The sequence below is a fragment of the Neomonachus schauinslandi genome, chromosome 15, assembly GCF_002201575.2.
Source record: "Neomonachus schauinslandi chromosome 15, ASM220157v2, whole genome shotgun sequence".
Lineage (NCBI taxonomy): Eukaryota > Metazoa > Chordata > Mammalia > Carnivora > Phocidae > Neomonachus > Neomonachus schauinslandi.
This window is the reverse complement of record NC_058417.1, coordinates 32,597,238-32,603,647: the sequence shown is the minus strand read 5'-3', so window position 1 is coordinate 32,603,647 and position 6,410 is coordinate 32,597,238. Positions and strand designations below refer to the sequence as shown.

The 6,410-nt window shown below is 38.1% G+C and overlaps 1 pseudogene; it reads right to left on the bottom strand.

Moving 5' to 3' along the window:
• Positions 1-330: 330 nt before the first annotated feature.
• LOC110593173 overlaps positions 331-6,410 on the bottom strand; it is a 6,911-nt pseudogene continuing 831 nt past the window's right edge.

Below are 6,410 nucleotides of genomic sequence, written 5' to 3'. Positions count from 1 at the left end.
TTATGGCAGCAGGGTAAACATGAAATCATTGGAAACATAGAATTTCACTAATGTCCCAGCAGCCAGGTGACCTTGGAGGAGCACTTGGCTTATCGAGGAAGTCTTCTGAAGCAGATGGAATTGAACATAGTGCTGTTCACATAGCTGAAAAGGTAACTAATTTCTGAAAGCTTTTTCCAGTTTTTGCAAATGCCAAAATTAATTTCTCTCGACTAAGGCTATTTTGGACTCTGAAAACCATGTGGACTCTGTTTCCTAAATCCTTCCCTACACTGGTTCTTTAAGTAAAGCCAACCTGCCCATGCGTCACAGGACAGATGGAAAAGTAAGTCAGTCGTTAGCTATAGCCCGTCCCACACCATCTCTTTCTCTGTGCCTTGCGCTCTGTTTCTGGTTCACTACTCTGGTATCTTTGGTTTCAGATAACGGTTTCTGACTTCTCCATTGTCTTGAGACTTTCTTCTCTGCCTTGATTCTCTGCAAGAGGGAAAAAAAAAAAAAGTCATAGAAGAAAAGCCAGCTTCACTCCCTGACTCTCACACTGACTCTTGGGCTCCCCATTGTAAGAGGGAGAGCAGAGACATTTCTGATTTTTGCAGGGTGCATAGAGATGGGGACTGGACGTGTACAAGTTCAATAGCTGTGTTCTTATTTACCATCTCTAAAGATTCCTGTTTTATATCTCCATTTGTTCTTTTCTTTAACTGCTAAGTTCCTAGGGGAATAATTGAGAATTTACTTGTTTATGTATACTAGGTGATCTGAGGTATTTTACATGTAAACATACATACAGTAAGACTGGAAAAAATATTTTTAAAGAAAAAATAAAAACCCAAGTGATCAAAATGGGGGAGGGGGCAGGAAAAGGAAGAGTTATGACAGTTGAATCCATCATTTATGTCTACGTTTCCTGGCTCCTAAAGGAAAGACACTTGATGTGTCATGAAGTTCTCATTCTTTTCCTAGTAGGAGAGAGATAAGTTCATAAATTAAAAACAGGTTATATCTTGGTTTGGGTTCTGAGGGAAAAAATATTTCCTAGTAGATTCACATAGAGGATTTTGAATAAAAATAATGGATAATACTTTCAATAGTTGTATTTCTCCTTTCCCTCAAAATAAAAATGTTCCTGCATTGACTATTTCTAATGTTGAAACTTTGTAAAATTTGAGAAAATGTATTGCATCTTGTTCTGTACAAGTAATTCTACCCATACCAGAAAGAGGGCATTTACCATAAAGCTAATGATGCCTAAGCTTCAGAGCACCTCACAGACCTGGGCCCTTTCAAAGATCCTGCACCTAACCTGTATTTGTAATTTATTCTGTTTTTCTTAAAGAGGGTCCCCTTAATTGTTTGTCATTGCCCCCCAGGCCTGTATCTCCTCCAAATCTCATGTAATATAGGTGGTCTCTTTAAAGTAGTTGTAGAATTTGAGGAATGACTAACAGACAAATTTTATGGATGAACCTTCTGAAATATCAATTGTCAACTCTAGGCTGTTAATATTATCTTTATGGCAGTCAAAAATAGCTGAACTCTCATACCAGTATCCAAAGGAAAGCAATTCATTATTGTTGATGGAAAGTATCCAGAAACCCTAGATAATTTGGTTTTATTCAATGGCTCTTTATTAAAAGCTCACAGTAGATCTGTCACTTTGTTAAATGCAGTCAGTACTAAAATTAAAGGCATGATTCCTACTTTTGAAGAACTGGTTTAATAGGAAATAAATATGCATTACAATATAACATCATGAGTACTAGAATTACTATATATATATATAGGGAGTAGTGAGAGAATTAAAAAATATGCAAACTACGCTTAACTTTGCTGGAAGTGTTAGAAAGGGACTCACCCAGTAATAGAATTAACAAATGTAACATTTTGCTATGAAAATTGGTAATTACCTCAAATTTCTAGTCATTTTTGCTATATTTTTTAAATACTTGATAGTGATCCTTAAAGATAGTAAAAAGGAATTAGGCAATCAAAGAAGAGTAGGAGAGAATTTAGATATATGTGAATCATTTGGAAAGATAAAGGAATCTGAGGCATTTGGGCTTTGACTGGCCAGGTGAAAGGGAGCTAAGGTGAAGATGGTGGGAAGATGGTGGAGCTAACTGGGCCAGGTCTGAGGATCCTGAGTAGTCCTGCAGTGCTGTGTACAGACATCTGATTTACAGAGCAGAGAACATTTTTGGACTAAGTATTTCCAAGTAAACAAGGATCTTGCCAAGGTTTTTCTGTGTAAACTATCAACTTACGCTGCATCGCCAGAGCCATGACTATGTAGGGAATCAATACATCTATTCAGTCTTTTCGTGTCACTTGGCCTGTTTCATTGCCAGTAAATCTGGAGCTCAGATATATTCTTTGATACTCACCAACTTTCATCTTATGGTGGGCTTTCTACAGAGTTCTTCAGTGTTGATGTTTCCACTGCTAAGAGAAGAAGCCCAGTATTGCCAGGGACACCAGGGAAGCCTGAAAAGAAATATCCTCTTCCTTTGTATCAGTAGATGCAATGTCTGTTGGAATACCTTCTTATGTCCAGAGTGCTAGTCCCTTGAGGTGAAGCTCAGAAATATCTCTTCTGTTGTTACTGTGTACTGGTTGCCCCAGAATGGTTGAAGCTCTGCCTTTATACCCCCCATGCATAGGCCTGGTGTTATAACTAAAATCTGCACACCAAAGCATTGTCACTGTTCATTTTTTCTGCACCCACCAGATCATAAGCATGTAAGAGCTACCCATCACATGTTGTAGCTAACCTTGATCCAATTCTTGTTCTTCTCACTGCCGTTAGTGGAGATAATTATCTTACCACCTTAGTTCCCCAAAGAGAAAGATAAGATGACAAGTTTCTTGGAGTTATATTCAGTTAAGAGTGGTTCATTCCAGAGTGTTCTTCAGCATTACATTTCTTTATTTTCATTTATGCCATCAGTTCTCCCAGGGCACCTAGATGGTTGCAGCAGGAGAGGGTCCAGGGTCTGCGTCCTTCTCTCTCGAATTGTCTTTCTCCACAACCCCACAACTGAGTGCAGGGCCTAGCATGCTGGCCTCAACTCTTCCTAGGCGTGTGGTAATTTTATCTGAGAAGCTTTGTTTACCTTGCTTTGTATATGTATTGTGATTAGAAAAACCTGAGTAATTCAGAAAGACTTGCTGGTAAAACAGATAAGAGTTTGTATCCTTCCTTTTTCTTGATTTCCACATGACATCACCTCGACCCCCACCTCTCAGCAACCGTCAAGCTTTGCATATCAGTAATTTATCTTTCTGAAGGAAAAAAAAAGTGCTACCTCACCACATAGCACAGAGACCCACATATGCATTAGTTTATATCTAAGGCACAGAGGCATAAACCTCAAGAAGTCTGTGGTCTCCTGGGGAAAGTGAAATCTGAATAAATGTTTATAAAATATTGTGATACCATATAGAAATATGGGCTGTAACAAAACAATACTTTGAAGACCTGTGGAAATAATACTTCCTAAAACAAATACAGCAGAACACAACCTTTAACGGATTAGGTTTATCTGTGCTGGACCAATTCAAATAGATTGTTTGGAAAAGCACAGAGCATGGAGTCAGGAAGTTTTTAGTCTTTCAGATTGGATCTGGAAATAATCTCCCCCCCCCTTCTATATTTGCAGGTGCTTCTAAATTGAAATTATTCCACCTCCGCAAAAATGAAAGCCATCACACGTCTTCTTGTCTCAGCAACTTTTGCTGGGAAGTTGCCCAGACCTGAATAATATCAGGTCCTGTATTTTCCTTTATAAGAAAAAAAAAATTATATGGCTCAATAAAAACCTTCCCTGAAGAACAGAATTATCGTATTTCAGTGACAATCTGTTATTGTGCTGTTTTCTAAATGAGTTGATTAAAATTCAAGGGATCCTAAGTTCTACATCTCCCCTCCCCCACATACTGCTCTCCTGTGTTTACCACCCAACTTGTTGAGTTACCTAACCAGAAAAGTTTTTTTTTCTTTTGTATGAACCCTTTGAATGGAGAGAATGAAGTGAGACAGTTATAAATGAATCTAAGTGTTAAAACTCTTATCTAATTTTTTTTTTTAGCATTCAAAATCAATGTTCAAATTTCCCGCTACATTTCAAAAAAAAAAAAAACAGGATACACTACCATGGTTCAATATTTTTATTCTAAAACATATTAAATTTAATTAAATTAAACTCAGAAGAGGAAGAGGAGGAGATAGAGGCAGAAAAGGAGACGCTTGATTTTCCTCACTTCATAGGTGAGAAGGTTATGGCATAAAGTTAGTGATTTTCTAAGTGTCACCAAGCACCTGCTGGAGTTACATCCATTTGAACCAACTTCTGTTCCCAAGCCTGTTCTCTTTAAGAATCACCAAGGTGGCAGTTACTATATCTAGATATTATTCTAAGCACTTGACAAATATCATAATCCTATGAAGCGGTACAGTCATTATCCCCATTTTGCAGATGGGGAGACAGGAACAGAGCATCTCTAGATAGCAGAGCTGGGATTCAGACCTGTGTCATCTGAACGTAGCTGCCAGGCTCTTACCCTCTGTGCTATACTGTCTTCCCATTGTGCTGGAGGTTTTTAATCATACCTATGTTCTAGAATCATATGGAATATTTTAAAAACCTCTGGCCTCAATTCGGATCCATGAAGTGAGAATCTATGGGGGTTAGACAAGAGGACAGGTATATTTTCAAAGCCCCCAGTTGATTCCATACCACGAAGTTTCAGGAGAGTGCAGTGGACAAGAGCAAGAACTGTATAATCTGATGATCTGGGTTCAATTTTTAATCTTTTCACCCAGTAGAATTGTAATGATGAGGAAGTTACCTTGCTTGCTGTGTCTTGGTTTTCTCATCTATCAATTGGGTATAATAATATATCATACCTACTTGATGGGTTTGCTGTGGGGTTAATATTTAACAATTACATCACATTTACTGGCATGTGATAAACATTTAGTAGATATTAACTAAGAAGAGCTTCTTGTATCCTTTCATGGGGAAATGAATAGATCTGGAGAGGGTTTGGGCTGCAGTCATTTGATGGGATGTGGTAGGATAATGCGGGTTGATGATCTGGATTCTGCTTATTCTCTATTTCACAGTATTTTGTTTCATGGTTTTTTTGGATGTCCAAAGTCATTCCTGGAGTGATTTAGGAAGTCCATGAATGTTGATTCATAACTCTGACTCACATGTTATAATTACTATTTTTATTTTATATAACTTTTATTAAATGTCTATAATTAAGGGCGCCTGGGTGGCTCAGTTGTTAAGCCTCTGCCTTCGGCTCAGGTCATGGTCCCAGGGTCCTGGAATCGGGCCCTTCATCAGGGTCCCTGCTCTGCGGGAAGCCTGCTCTCCTTCTCCCGCTCCCCCTGCTTGTGTTCCTCCTCTCGCTGTATCTCTCTGTCAAATCAATAAAATCTTTTTAAAAAAAAAGTCTAAAATTTGAGTATAATTTATATGCATCAAATACTGGTTAAGCAGTGGACACATGTTATTCAGTTAAATATTGTATTGTCTCTATGAATTAGTTACATGTTTTTCAAATTTTGCTAGGTAGGAAATTGAGACACAAAAGATAATATGTTTTACAATATCAGGTCCTGTTTTTTCCCCCCAACTTGTTCTGTTCTCAACCACCATAACACATTTCAGGTTTTTCTTCCAACAGTATCTTAGTTCTGTAACTGATGTCTCAGTTAGTCAAAAATTGCCATGTAATGCTGCCTAACAAAAAACAGCACAAAACAAGACTCAGTGTCCTATAAAAAGCATTGTTTTGTTTTTATTTTCTCATTCATGCAGCTGCAGCTTGGCACTGGTTGGACTTGCCTTTTTGGCTCTAAGCCTAGGACAGGTTCATGTGAGCTTCATGCATCTCTCATTCTTCTGGGACTCTGGGTCACTTAGGACATGTTTTTCTGTGATCACAGCAGAAATGAAAGAGGGGCAAGCACAAAACCACTGCTTATAAGGCTTGGATCCAAGTTGGCCCACTGTCACTTCCACTCACACCATATTGATCAAGTACTGATGAGGAGGGATGCATTCTCTGCCTCTCGTAGGAGGAACTGCAAAGTCAAATTGAAAAGAGCAGAGATGCAGGGAGTGGTAAAGAATCACAATCAATGATCAGCAATCCCCTTCAGTTAGTAAGTGGCATATCTAATAGTTGAAACTGAAATCTCTCTTAACACAGAATTGAGTATCTTTTGTGAAATCTTTCATTGAGAAATTAGGACTGATAATTTTGAAAGACTGAGGAAAATGACCAAATGAATCCTCCTGGGCTCTTTTCCATTCCTTTTATCTGCTAAAGTTAGGATTAATAATTTTATTAGTTTTAGTTAATTTATAGGATCCCCAAAATTTGAATGTTTA